This window comes from Bidens hawaiensis, unplaced genomic scaffold, assembly GCF_021521415.1.
Source record: "Bidens hawaiensis isolate Kalapana, Puna unplaced genomic scaffold, B.hawaiensis_p1.1 tig00001576_1, whole genome shotgun sequence".
Classification (NCBI taxonomy): Eukaryota; Viridiplantae; Streptophyta; class Magnoliopsida; order Asterales; family Asteraceae; genus Bidens; species Bidens hawaiensis.
In genome coordinates this window covers 1,635,210-1,649,255 of record NW_027491089.1, presented here as the reverse complement: position 1 = coordinate 1,649,255, position 14,046 = coordinate 1,635,210, and positions in this window count along the sequence as shown.

The following is a 14,046-nucleotide window of genomic DNA, read 5'->3' as shown; positions in this document are numbered from 1 at the left end:
TGGCTGAAACAAAGAAGGTGGAGAAACATGCTAAAGCCTGCGAAGAGAACCAACATGTTTTTGTCCCTCTGGATTTTGATACCTTTGGCTCATTGGCACCGGAAGCTATCTGTTTCCTAACCAGGGTCCAACGGGTTGTGCATAGCAATGTGTCGACTCCAAAGGGGCAGGGGTATGTCTTTAGCGAGTTAGGGTTTGCAATTCAGAAAGGGGTGGCGGCGCAGCTTGTTGCCCGCCTACCTGCTATGTTGATGTAATATCTATGTTTCTATATAATGAAAGAAGTTTAAATAAAAAAATAAAAAATAATAAAAAAAAATGTTAATGTCAAGAACACTGGTGAAACTTGAAGAAAACTGGAAGCTGGAGAAAAAGTCAGCATTGAATTTTTGGTCAAGTTGAAAACTCTGATTAAGATGATTTATGTTGTTCATGAGACCTTAATTCCAGAAGCTGCTATTCATCTGGTCAAAATGAGGTTTGCATGTTTCTGCTGCTGGTTTAGATCTGAGTTCTATAGTTGGAAAACCCGACAGTATTTTTGTGAAATCGTGGACTTGCGTTTTATTCATGTGGGCTTATTCTTGAATGGTTGTATGTTAATTATAAGCCATATGTACTGTTTTTAGAAAGAAGAAATATTAGGGAAGAAGATGGAATACTTCCATTTGCATCAAAGCATTGCTTTCTCAATCAAAAGTATTAATGTTATTGATCTTTTCTCGACTTCGAACCATATTTGTTGATTACCAATGGGTATTACGATAGTCGATGTGTTCTTGCCAAGATATACACTCATGCTTGTTTTGTTCATATTAGAATATGATTTCCGACGTCAACACTTCATTAATTTTGGCGTTGCAAAGTGATACTACATTTGTAAAATCTTATGTTGTGACTTTAGTTTTAGCCTAGGCTAGTATGTGGTCTCTTAGTTTACAAATGATTATAATTTTAAACCTTGGATGAACTCTCACAAATTTCAATGCTTTACTTATCCAATATAGCGCCTATAGTAAGTATGACAAAAAAGTTTTAACATATAAAAGGGGGGGGATTATAATAAGAAGTGTAAGAAGTAATATGGTGCGTTAGATATGTTGATCAAACGGTTGATATGGAAAGTGTGTTTATTGTGCGGTGTTTTTATTTAGTTGCGGTGAGTTTTATTAGATCTAATGGTGAAAACACACTTTCTATACTTCTTATGAAAAATCTAGTTATTATTATAACATTGCTCTATAAAAGGGACTATATTAGTGGACACCTATTAGTGGCGGAGTCACTAATTTTTTCCAATGGGGTGTTTTTTTTATACTCGAGAATATAACAACCTGGCGTTAAACTTATTGGGTTTGGTACATTTACTCATGTTTAATATTTGATCAGAATCATTCATGATTCTTCAAAATCTACTCCCGTTCTTGGTTCTTCAATATCACCTGTCACCTTATTTTTTCTTTTTTTTTAAACTTCATAAGCGAACTTGACCAGAGTTGAATATCTATCTATATCTATATTACATATAAATCATATTTGATGGACAAGACCGTAATTTAACCCCTTTAAGATGCCACCAAAGGAGACGCCGTTAAAATTTAATTCACGGCGTCTTACAATTCATTTCATGCGATAAGTTATAATTCATCTCTGGCTAACATTCAATGTGAAACCAATTGAATTGAACAGTTATGTAATTAATTGATTTATTGTGCATCATAATACTTGATTGATGAATCGTTATCAAATCAGTCTCATCCACTGCTGCTTAGTTTCAATAAAACGCGATGACAGAGAGAGATTGACAGATGATGGTGGGCCTAAAAGTCGGCATAAGCCATTCCGGTTAAAACCACTAAGGTAAAATATTCCTTTAGTTATCATGTAAATTTAGTGTTTTGTTATATATTCATGCACAAAACCATACTATTCTTCTAATTACATTTTCTTTGTGTTACTTGTCAGCAAATCCGTACAGCTAGACCTGTTAATACAAACTCAGTTGTATTTATTGTCACAGGTACATGTTGGAAGTTTTATAATTTACTTTTATGTTGCATTTCATAAATAATGGTTGTAGTGAATTTACACTTATTACATATTTCATGTTACAGTTCTCTTGTTGTTCATGGTAATAACTCCCGCCAAATGCCACCATGTTTCCTGGTAATTTTACACTAATTTACCTCAATTTTTAGTTTGTTTTTTTTCCCACTATTCATTTGTGTATATGAGTTTTATTTGGTGTGTTTTTTATGACTACAACCTTAAGAATGTATGCCACCTGTCACCAACTCCATTTTCAGGCACAAGACAATGCAGTAGCAGCTTACGATCTCCTCAGTCTCAAGCACAAGACAATGCAGTTGCAGCTAACGGTCTCCTCTGTCATACAAGTTGTGGTTGAAAACACCACCTGCGGTAACACCTACTATTTTGAATATTATTCTTGCAAGTTTTCTTATGGGTCTATTAAAAACTAAAACCAAAATGTAAGACCCGTTACCGGTGCCCTACAGTGGACGTCGGATTTACTCATAAACATAGTTCTACAAATCCGAGTTTTATAAAAACTTTCGCAGATTACATAATACTACAATCGTCGGTTACAAAACATTCCAACTTGCCTTTAAATCATAACATAAATCATCGTGTTTAAACATTATATCTTTTATCTTTAGATGCCAGTCATTCAATCCATGTCATGTGTCATCCTCATGCAAACTCATTTAGCTTGTGTGCATACTATCACTACCCATATCGTGTTTCTAGTTTATTTATAACCCTTAATGAACGGGGTTTGGGGAAGCGCCCCTGGCAGCGGGGTCCTAGGGGCGGCAGCCCCTAGCAGGGTCTAAGGGACAGAGCCCATGGCTGAGGTTAAGCTGTCTTAACATATTTTTCATTAGAATTCTAATTTATAAAGCTCGAGGGCCTCTTTGTAATTAATCCATTTTATTATAAGTCCAGGGACCTTTCTGTCACTCTTTCAAACTTAATTCGTTATCCATCCCCTTAACGAATGAGGTTCATTCGTTACTTCTTAACTTTATAACGAATTGACCCTCATAACGAATTGTCTTTATAACGAACCGGTCTTTAAAGAATGATCATAACGATCTGCTGCTAATTCGTTATTTCTCCTTAACGAATGGGAATAACGAATTACTGCTAATTCGTTATTCTTCCTTAACGAATGGACATAACGAATTACTACTAATTCGTTATTCTTCCTTAACGAATGGACATAACGAAATGCTGTTAATTCGTTATTCCTTCGTTAACGAATTAGGGTCTGACATTCTCTGACACCCTTATCCTCATACGCCGCCTTTCCGGTGCCGTCGTGCCGGAAAAACGGGATCTCGCCGGAAAAGCGAGATCTCGCTTGTTTCACCACCGTTTTTCGTCTCTTCGATGCAGATCTGAGCTAGGGTGACCCCTAAGCTCATCTTTTGATCGGTTTATACCCGATTCCATCCGGATCTCGTGACTTTAACGATTTAGGGTGTTGGCTAGTCGTTTCGCGACTAGATCTAGCAGGTTTGGATCCATACAATATCATACTATCATTACCTCGGGTCGGGATCGGTTCTTCTTCTTGGTTTCGGTTAGAGAAAGAGAGAAGTATTAGAGAGAGTTTAAGTGTGTGTTTTGGGTGGTGTATAGAATGGATGAGAATGAATAAATAAATGGATATTAATGATACTTATACCATGGGTCATGGGCTTAGCCTATGGTCTTTCTCCTTTCCTTATTAACCCAAGTCCATTACCCATATTACTTAACACAACACAAGCCCCACTCATAACAACTCATATTTTATTTTATTCCGCTAACTCAATTAGTTCACCCAACGTAAACATTATATTAAATATTATTCTAGAAATTTCGGAATGTTACACAAAATGAAACAAAAAAAAACTTAAGAAAATTAAACCCAAAATGAAACCAAAAAGCAAATAAACTAAAACCAAACTGAAATTGAAATAGAAAACCGAAACGAACTTACAAACCGAATCCAAAAACCAGAAAAATTGAAACCGAACCATAACCAACACCTAAAAAATTGCATTGAAACGAAACCAACCACTAAAACAACCAAAATAAAAAACTGAGCAAACTAAACCTAAAAAACGGAAACTGTAATGGATCAGAAAACCAAAATAATAGAAACCCGGACCAAAATAATACCGAAACTGAAAACAAAAACTGAACAAACTAAACTCAACTGAAATGAAACTAAAAAAAACCAAAAATGAACCGAACCCAAAAGTTGAATAAACTTAAACCGAAATGAAACTAAAAACTGAATAATTTGAAACTAAGCTGAAACAACCTAAAAATTCAAACCTGAATAAATTAAAACTGAGCTAATGCTAGAAACCCGAATCTAGAAACAAAATTAAATGGAAACGAAATGAAGCTAAAAACATGAATCCAAAATTCGAAAAATTGAAACTAGACTTAAACAAAACTTTATAACCCAAACAGAAACAAAAGCAACATGAAAAAAATAGAAACCATACCGAAATGAAACCAAAACCATAACAAAACGTAAAAAAATAAAAAATAAAAATTGAAACTGCAGTGTAACGAAACTAAAGAAAACTGAACCAAAATAAAATGAAACCGAACTAAACTTAAATCAAAAACATAAAAAATACTAACCGAAATTAGAAACTGAATATCCTAAAACCAAAACTAAAAACCAGAATCCAAAAACCAAACTGAAACTAAAAACCTGAATCCGAAATTTAGATAAATTGAGTGAAATGAAACTAAAAAACGAAACCAGAAACCAAAAACCAAATAAAATGGCCACCGAAACGAATCTAAGAAAACGAACCGAAATAAAAAAAATTGAATCCGAACTAAAACTGTAAACCTAAATCCACAAACTGAATAAAGGTAACCGGACTAAAACAAAATTAAAAAGATGAGACTGAAACGGTATTAGACACTTACCAAGATTACCAATTACAATATACAATTACCAAGATTAACTTGGTATCAGAGCCTTTCTCTGCAACCCTAAACAGCCGACACAAAAAAGTTGCTGCCACCCTCCACCCTTTAACACAAAATCTGATGGCTCTGCTTGCTTGCTTCTCCACAATTGAGAAAACCCACCCTAATTCTCACAAGTTTGGTTTTACCCTAACCTCCACCAACTATGGTTACCGGAAAACCATGATTCAACCCTTTCTAGTTACAAATCGATTGTTGGCTATGTTGATAGATCTATTCCATGCCATGCCCAGATCCCACTGTTACCACCCCCTTAGCCGACAAAAACAACCCTCCCATAACCTAACCAAATCCGAACCATGACACGTGGGTGTTTAACGATGCCCATGAGCGTATGCTACTTCTATCCACAATATCTGAAGGTGCTTTTTAATATGTTAAGGGCACCACTTCTTGTGAATTATGGCTAGCTTTGGAACGAGCCTTTGCCCCCGATACATCCTCTCGAGAATGCACCTTAAAACAACAACTACAACGAATTCAGATGGCGGTGATGAATCTACTAGGGCGTATCACACACGCGCACAAGAATATGCTGATGCTTTGGCTGAAATTGGAACCAGTTAAAGAAAAAGACCTAGTCATGCATGTTTTGACTGGTCTTCGTGAAGAATACAACTTGAAATCCACCATATGGGGACGTTAATTCCCTACAGCTTTCTCTGAATTGAAAAGCTTAATCTCTGATCACGACTACATGATCAAGAGACCCGCCCCACTTGCAGCTCAAGCTTTTGCCGCCGCCACTACCTGTACACCGCCATCACCTGTTGCGGCTCCATCCATACCTACTGAGACCCTTACTGCTCTTCAACAACTTATGTCTTCCATTGGTCTCAATGACCTGCCACAATTTTCACAACCACAAGCTAATTATGTATCTTATGGTCGTGGTCGCAATTATTCCAATCGTGGTCGTGGTGGTCGAAACAATTTTTGTTCCTACAACAACAATGGCAGAAATCGTGGCTAATTAAATTGGGCAACAGCTCAAAATATGACACATGGTACATGTAACAGGTGTGACATCGGGAACATACCATCTCTTTGTCCTAACCGTGATCCCAACACCATAAGATCAAGACAACCTACTGGCAACTATGTTGATGGTCGTTCACAAGGTTCAACAGCTTGGCTACCTGACACCGGCTCCAGCAGCCATGTGGCTTCTGATTTCCACAGTCTTGATCACTCAGAACCTTAATACGGTGAAGATTCTCTTCATGTCAGCAACGGTGAGGGTTTATCTATTTTACACATTGGTTCCACCAAAATTCACTCTCCAACCAAAACTTTTTCAGTTTCTATATACTTCATGTTCCACAAATTAAAAGAAACATTCTTTCTATTCAAAAGTTTTGTCATGACAATAACGTTTTCTTTGAGTTTCATTCTATTTTTTTTTTTGCTGTGAAGGACATATTTACATGTCATACCCTCCTCATGGGTCCAAGTGACAAAGGGATCTACTCCATTATCTTTTATTAACTATACATTTGTCATATGAAAACTATATTTCACTTATAATATAATCAACGTATAGACTATACCCCCCGACTATAGTCTAAGCCATATATAATAAAATACTCGGGCAGAACCCTACCTTGTATGGCTATATTATAACAAATGCATAGGCTTGATGCGGGCATCAATCCTACTTGTTGTCGGGTAATCGGGAAAACAATCGAACAACACTTCTACTCCTTGCTCGTACTTCGAGAAATGAACTTTATGTTCCATCGTGTTAATTGAGGTTAAGTGAGTGTTTTTGAAGTGTGGATGGATGAATGGGACATCACCCCATGGCTGCCTATTTATAGGCTAAAATTATGTTTCTTCGCGTCGCGCGAAGCATTTCAATCTTGTCCATATGCGTAGCGCAAAGCACAAGCTAACCGCCATCGAATACTTTTGTCTTTCGTGTATCGTGAAGGATTCATTCGCATAGCGCAAAGGACATAGTAGGTCTGATGAGTCGACATCTAGGTTAGCCACGTGTCATCACGTGGTAACATGTGTCCTATGACGCGTTGCCACATGCCGTTGCATGGTACGATTACTTCATGACTACTTCGCGTAGCGCGAAGTAAAGTAAGTGATTTCTTCGCGTCTCGCGAAGTGACTAAAATTCAAATATTTTCATTTTAGACTCTTGACTTCTAAGCTTGACATTTTTAACCCAAAATTTTAGAGATGTTAATTATATAATCACTCTACTTGTATATATAATTACTCAACTTGTTTGTCACAATTAGCATGTTAATTTCATTTGTATTTGATACAAACCCAGTATATCTTAATCTTAAATATATATACACGAAACCTTTATAAGCTCTCTGGTTGCTAAGCCACCTGATTGTTTTATTTGTAAATGGAGGCTTCTCATGCATTTGACCCGAATTCATGGGTATGCGTCTCACCAAACCCAGATAGCCTTAAACGGGTTATAACTTCTCATTTTATTAAAAATTAATTTTACCAAATATTATCATATCAAATAGGGGTATACTAAAAATTAATATCCAAATTAAAAAAGAGAGAGAGAGAGATTACCACTATATATAAACAAGAACTTTGGTGCCGCAAGTGGCCTATTGGGCCACTGGCGGCACCATATTGGTCGATTAATTTTGTTTTTTAGTTCAGTTACCAAAATAAACGTAATGGAAACTGACCAAATGGTTATAACTTTTTTGTTTTAGTTTCAAGACCATAATAAACTTGAAAGAAAAAGACCAAGTTTTGCACTCGCGGTATTATTTAAAGCCCATGATCGATCGCTTGGGTTTTACCAATGTGCAAGTTTATCGACCGAAACAACCCCCCCCCCCCCACACCAATCGGTCGTTGGTCCACCTCAATTTTTATATTTTTCATTTTTTTAGTTTCGGTAGCGTAACATACGTAATCAAAATCGACCAAATTCGTGTCAGTTTACCTTCTCAGTGATCGGACCGACAACGCTTGGGTTACCATCGTCCGGGTTTGACAACCAAATAAACATCGTTTAGATATTTTGTTTTGTTATATATTAATGTTTTTATATGTTAATTTTGACGAATTAATTGTTTGGGTTTTAACGCTCAAATTGTACCAATGGTGTCTATAACGAATACAACTGGTGCTAACCGAAACCCTGTCTATATCGTGTCGACTCATCGTCGTAATGCTCGGGGCTTACCAAAACCCTGGTTTCAACATTGGGGTTTTGCCAGCTGCCCCGACGTAATGTGTTGGGTAGAAAAAACTAATTATCTATATTTTATAGTAAAAAAATAACCGGGACATGTATCTCACCAAACCCATATAGTTTTTAAATCGGGTTATAACATCTCATTTATTTGTGAAACATTTTAACCATAAAATCATAAGTATATTATAATTTTTTTTTACAATAAATAAAATTAAAATCCAAAAAAAATGTATAAATAAAAAATATATCAATATTAACGGATAATGTAAAACAACTATGAAATGGTTTAATCAACTAGTAATAAATATAACTAAAATAACAAATCAATTAGTAATTAATACATAATTAAAATAACAAATCAATTAGTAATTAATACGTAATTAATACATATTGTTCCTTATAACCCGTACAAAACATAATCCTAATCCATTGCCCTTTTCAACAAATTAACACTAGTGGGGAGTGGTTTAATGCATATTTAAACTGTCATGTCATCTTAACCTATGTTGGGCGTTATAGTATACCCCCATGGCGTAAGTGGTATAAACAACTCAAGTCGTTTGTTAGTTACTCGAGGTCGACTTGTTTCAAGTTAAGCTTAAATAAGCTCAAGCTTAAAGTTAAGCTCAATCCAAGCTTCGCTTATCAAACTCAAACAAACTCACGTGCTTAGTTCTAAGACCCTCTTTAGTGGGGCACTTCCCACCCTCAAAGCGCCCCATAGAGCCGGGAACACCGCCATCTCGGCCGCTATGGGCTCTTGGGAGTGGGAATACCAATTCGAGGTGAAGGTGAAAACGTATCAAATGGGGATGACGATGGTGACAAGGAATGTGAAGATGAGCTCGATGGAGACGAAGACGGCGAAGAATATGAAGACGACGAAGACAACAAAGAAGACGAGAAATGAGTAATTCCTACGGGGAATGTTTCGTGCTCACGAAGATTGGTGGTCGAATTGAGGAAGAAATTGTGGTTAAGTGGCAAGATAAGGAGTACCCGGTTTGGGTGGTATAGGGGATGAAAGCGTGGGTGCCAAACTTCTATGGGAATACTTCTTCCGCCTGGTCTAGCGACTCGTCAAGTGGAACGGAGAACTCGGGTAACAGGGAGGTGGTCATGGAAGAAGGTGAGTTTGTGCCAACGTCGTCGGAGACGCCGGGAGCTGTTGGGATGTCGAATGGTTGGCCGGAGGTAGGGGTACAGAAGGAAGGTGTAAGGTCTAATGCATATTTGATGTTAATGAGGTCGGCGGTAATAATTTTGTGTTGGATAAGGTGGGACCTGTTACCAGATGGGGCTTCAGAAGGTGGGCTGAGTATGGGCCGGGTGTTCACACCAGCTTCAAGAAAGTGTAGAGCGCCCGGTGGATTTTAATGAAAATAGTGAGGGGGGGCTTAGGGGAATTCTGTTTTCTAATTTAGATGTGGAGGCGAGTAAGTCGACAACAGTGGTGGTGAATGGTGAGTTCGGGGATCCAAATATGTCGGATATGATTGTGGAAGAGGTATCGGTTGAAGAGCAGTTGGGTTCTGGTGAGGATTTGGACATGGATGATCCTAGTAAGTGGTTGGATTTGGAGGTGGATGAAACAATCAAGGTGGGTGTTGACTTAGGGTTGGGTTTACAAGATCATCGTGAGCTGGTCAGAGCGGTAATTGAAGGTGAAGGTGGTTTTATTGGTTCCTCATGAATTTTCTGTCGGTAAATGTAAGGGGGGTTTTCGAGTCCAAGAAGGCTGACTGGATTCGAGGTATTAAGACTTCCAATGGGATACATTTCATTGCTCTCCAAGAGACGAAGGTGACTGGGTTCAGTCATTTATTGTAACATATTTTGTGGAAGATCGATATGTGAATTTGACTCGGTGGATGTTGTTGGTAGGTCGGGAGGTATTCTTAGTTTGTGGGATCCCTCATATTTTTCTAAAACATGTTCGTTCAAACACCGTAGATACTTGGTTACTAGTGGGATTATAAAACCGTTGGGTTGTTTGTTGAGTATCGTCAATGTTTATGCTCCGAATGACTCTGCGGAGAGAAGAAAATTTTGCCAGAGCTATTGGAGGTCAGGAGGTTGATCCTGGGCATGTGTGTTTTAGTTTGTGATTTTTGCTGTCAAGAAAGAGACTTTAAAAAGTTGGAATTGGTGGGGGAGAGTAGACCCATGTCGGAGGAGGAGATAGAGGAGAGGTTGGAGTGTTTGGCTTTTGTGAAAGGGGTCGAAAATTGGACGAAAGTGGAGGGTTCGGTGGGCTGTAGATCGAGATTCCTAATATACATGGGTTTAGTAAAGACAATGCATTTTGTTCTTTATATATGTTATTTTGGTATAATCACGGTTCGAGAAGGTTTCATTGTCTGAAATTAATTTCTACACTTGTGGAATTATCAACATTAAGTTCGTTAAAAAAAAGGGGGAAAGAAAAAGAAAGAAAGACGGCTCCAAACAAGTTGTACAGTTTAAAAGCTAAACAGCAATTACCAGATGAATAATCTACTTCATCATGTTCTACAGGATTTGTTACCTTCAGGATATTGTTGTTGTCTAGTCCTCTGCAACAGAAGCATTATTGTAAACGTCAACAGTAACTCGCTAATCTTACATCCAGGCTGCATACAAAGAATTGATAAACATGTTAGTAGTCATATTATTATCTAGTAATTAGTATAGTATATTTAATAAAAATGATTAAAAAAACAAACAAATTTAGGATACAGAAATTACCACCTAAACTTGTGATTAGATTCCAAAGAACACCATCTATCATGCCACGATAGAATACAGCAATGGAAAATTAAGTTAGCTCAAAATCCATTGAGATAAATTACAGACCAATTTTATCGTAAGCATTACTGCTTGACATTTTTCAAAGTTCAACACATAAAAGAAAAAGAGTGATTTGACATAAACATGTTAATACTTTAAGCAAAAACAATGTCTATTAGAAAGTTAAGTAACAAGCAAAAAGTACATAAACAGACGCATACACTGCTTGTTGGATTAAGGGAAAATGTTTAAAACTGTTATAAAGGGTAACTTTTTACATGTTTAAAAAGAGTGATTTGACATAAACATGTTATGCTTTAAGCAAACACAATGTTTTTAAAGTAAAAATGACCCAAGTGATTTAAAGTAGGCTAACTCATTTTGTCAAAAATGAAGTTAATTTATCCATCTAACATCTGTTAGATACGCTAGTTTAACATTTTTTACTTAAATTTTTCATATGAAGATGCCAAGTGTAGAATGTAGATCAACAAAAAACATAGTTATTAGAAGCGACCCTTTTGCGCCTAGGCGTTTTTTAGTCGAAGCGCACCGACAGCGACTTCCTTAAAAGTAGCAATTTTAGGCAATTAGTCGGCACTCGGTAGTTGCTATTTTTTAGCTTCATTTTTATTTGATTTGTTTTTTATTTATCACATAACTTAGTTAAACAACTTACATAAACTTAATGGGTTTAGCAAAATTAACTCAATATCGCCATAAATGATCGATCTCTAGTTATTCAATATCACAAAGCAAGAAGCCAAGAACAAAGCTATAAATTGATCGATCCCTGGTTTTAATATTTATTACTTTTAAGAAAATTTTGTTTTTAAGTATGAAGAATTTGGTTATTTTTGTTATTTTTTTATAATTTTGCTACTTTATGTGGAGGATTATGGTTTTAAATATTTTTGTATTTGAAAAAAAGTGATATTTCCCATTACAAATTTTGTTTTTGATTTTTCTTATTTAAGTGCGCGTTTTTTAGGCCCACGCTTTTTTTACTCCTAGGCCCTCAAAGAGACCTATGCGCCTTAAGTGCGCCTAACGCATTTGATAACTATGACAAAACGACAATCAGTATCGTATATCACACACGTATAAATAACACAACATCATCATCATCATCATCATCATCGTACTCAGTATATCCCACCAATAGCAAAGCTATGGTAGGGTCTGAGGAGGGTAAGATGTAGATAGCCTTACCTCTACCCCATAGGGATAGAGAGGCTGCTTCCGGTAAGACCCTCGGCTCGATAGTAGTTTGGCATCAAGCCTTGGACATAAGGCACATAACACTCAATCATCGGGACACCGGCTGATTAGTGCATGTACCCTTGTCTTTCGGCTATCAACGCCACCACATGATGCCTGATTAACCTTCCGTCACTATCAGTAGTCATAAAAATATACAAACTAACCGCTATCATAACTCTATAAAACCTATTAATGTTCTAACTAAATAACCTTAGTATCTCTTGGTTTCATAGCTATGATACTTTGGCAGCATGCCAAACAATAAAATATGAAAGATTAAATATATAAGTTTAACTAAGTATAATAATTTGGCCAAAAATGAAAAACATACCTCTTTCAATCTTGAAAAACTTTACAAGTGAACCCAGAAGAAACAAGATCACAAACCGCATCTCTTAATCGATTGAAAGTGAGGGGGAAGACTGATAAAGGGGGGTTTAGTTGCAGAGATATATGAAAGGACAAAACTACCCTCACATGAGCCTCACGTGATGGGATTTAACTGACTTTTTCTAACCCAGTTAGCGTAAAGGACAAAACTTGTAGGAAAAAAAAGTTTAAAGTACACCGCCTGCAAGGAAACTAAAAAAAGGACACGAACCGTAATTCGTCTTATTTTAAAGGACAAAATTTGTAATTCTGTCTTCTTTTTTTTATAGAAACATGTTAAATAGCCCAAAATTACATATAAAAAATCTATTGTCATCTGGTATGATAACAATATCTTATTTTTCTCACAACTAAGATTAGTTTAATAACATTATTTTTGGTATTTTAACTAAACTTAAATTAATGATTAAATCAATAAAATGAGAACTTATTTCGAATTTAACTTCAACATTATCGTATTTATCCTGTTTATTTTTTCTCGAAATTAAGATGATATGTGTGTATCATCATTGTAAACGGCCATGTTAAGAATGACCAATGCGTGTGTTAGTATTCTCCAATGAAGTTACATTCACGACATGTTTCAATATATTTACATTATGGTTGGTTTATTTTAATAAACAAATCATGTGTACTAGTTTATGTTATAAAAGAGAGTATCTAAATAACTATTTATTTAACTGAAAGTGAAGCGGAATAAATAAAATTTTGGAAAATACGAATCCAAATTTTAGAAAAAGCCCCCGGATTTTTTACTCGCTTTGGGCCACCAAAATGGTTGGGCCGGCCGTGGTCTAATTAATATTGTTCTTCTAAGTTCTAACGGTTGGACCAAGCTAAGCTATTTAAAAAAAAACGAGACAAACCGAGCCAAGTTTAAGTTTTCAACTTTGTTTAAAATCCCAGCCGAGCCCAGGTTTGCCCTAGCTTGATTCAGCTCGCAAACAACCTACGTGAAAGTAAAAAATAGCTTGCGTTTGTACCTAAAAAGACGACAAACGGAAATTTTCTCATAGTATGGGTCACAACTGGAAATATGTAGGTGTCACAATAGTTGAATGTCACATAACATCTTGAATATAGAAAGAATGTCACTTGATGCAAATATGAGAGACGTTTTATATCGTACTTCAGTATTGTATCCCCAAAATGTGTAAGATATAAACTTCTAAGACTTTATAAAAATTATCTTAATTTGTATCTTATACAAATTTGGAAAGTTGTTACTAACGTTTTTGGAACCTTTAGATTTCGTGCTTTTGAAATGTATGAAATTCGGACGGAATGTTGACATGAAACATGAAACTCAATTTTCTCAAAAGTTTATGTCAAGTGCACATCAATTTGGTATTTTTGGATGTTTAAAAATGTATTTCATGGTTTTATAAACAACTTTATTT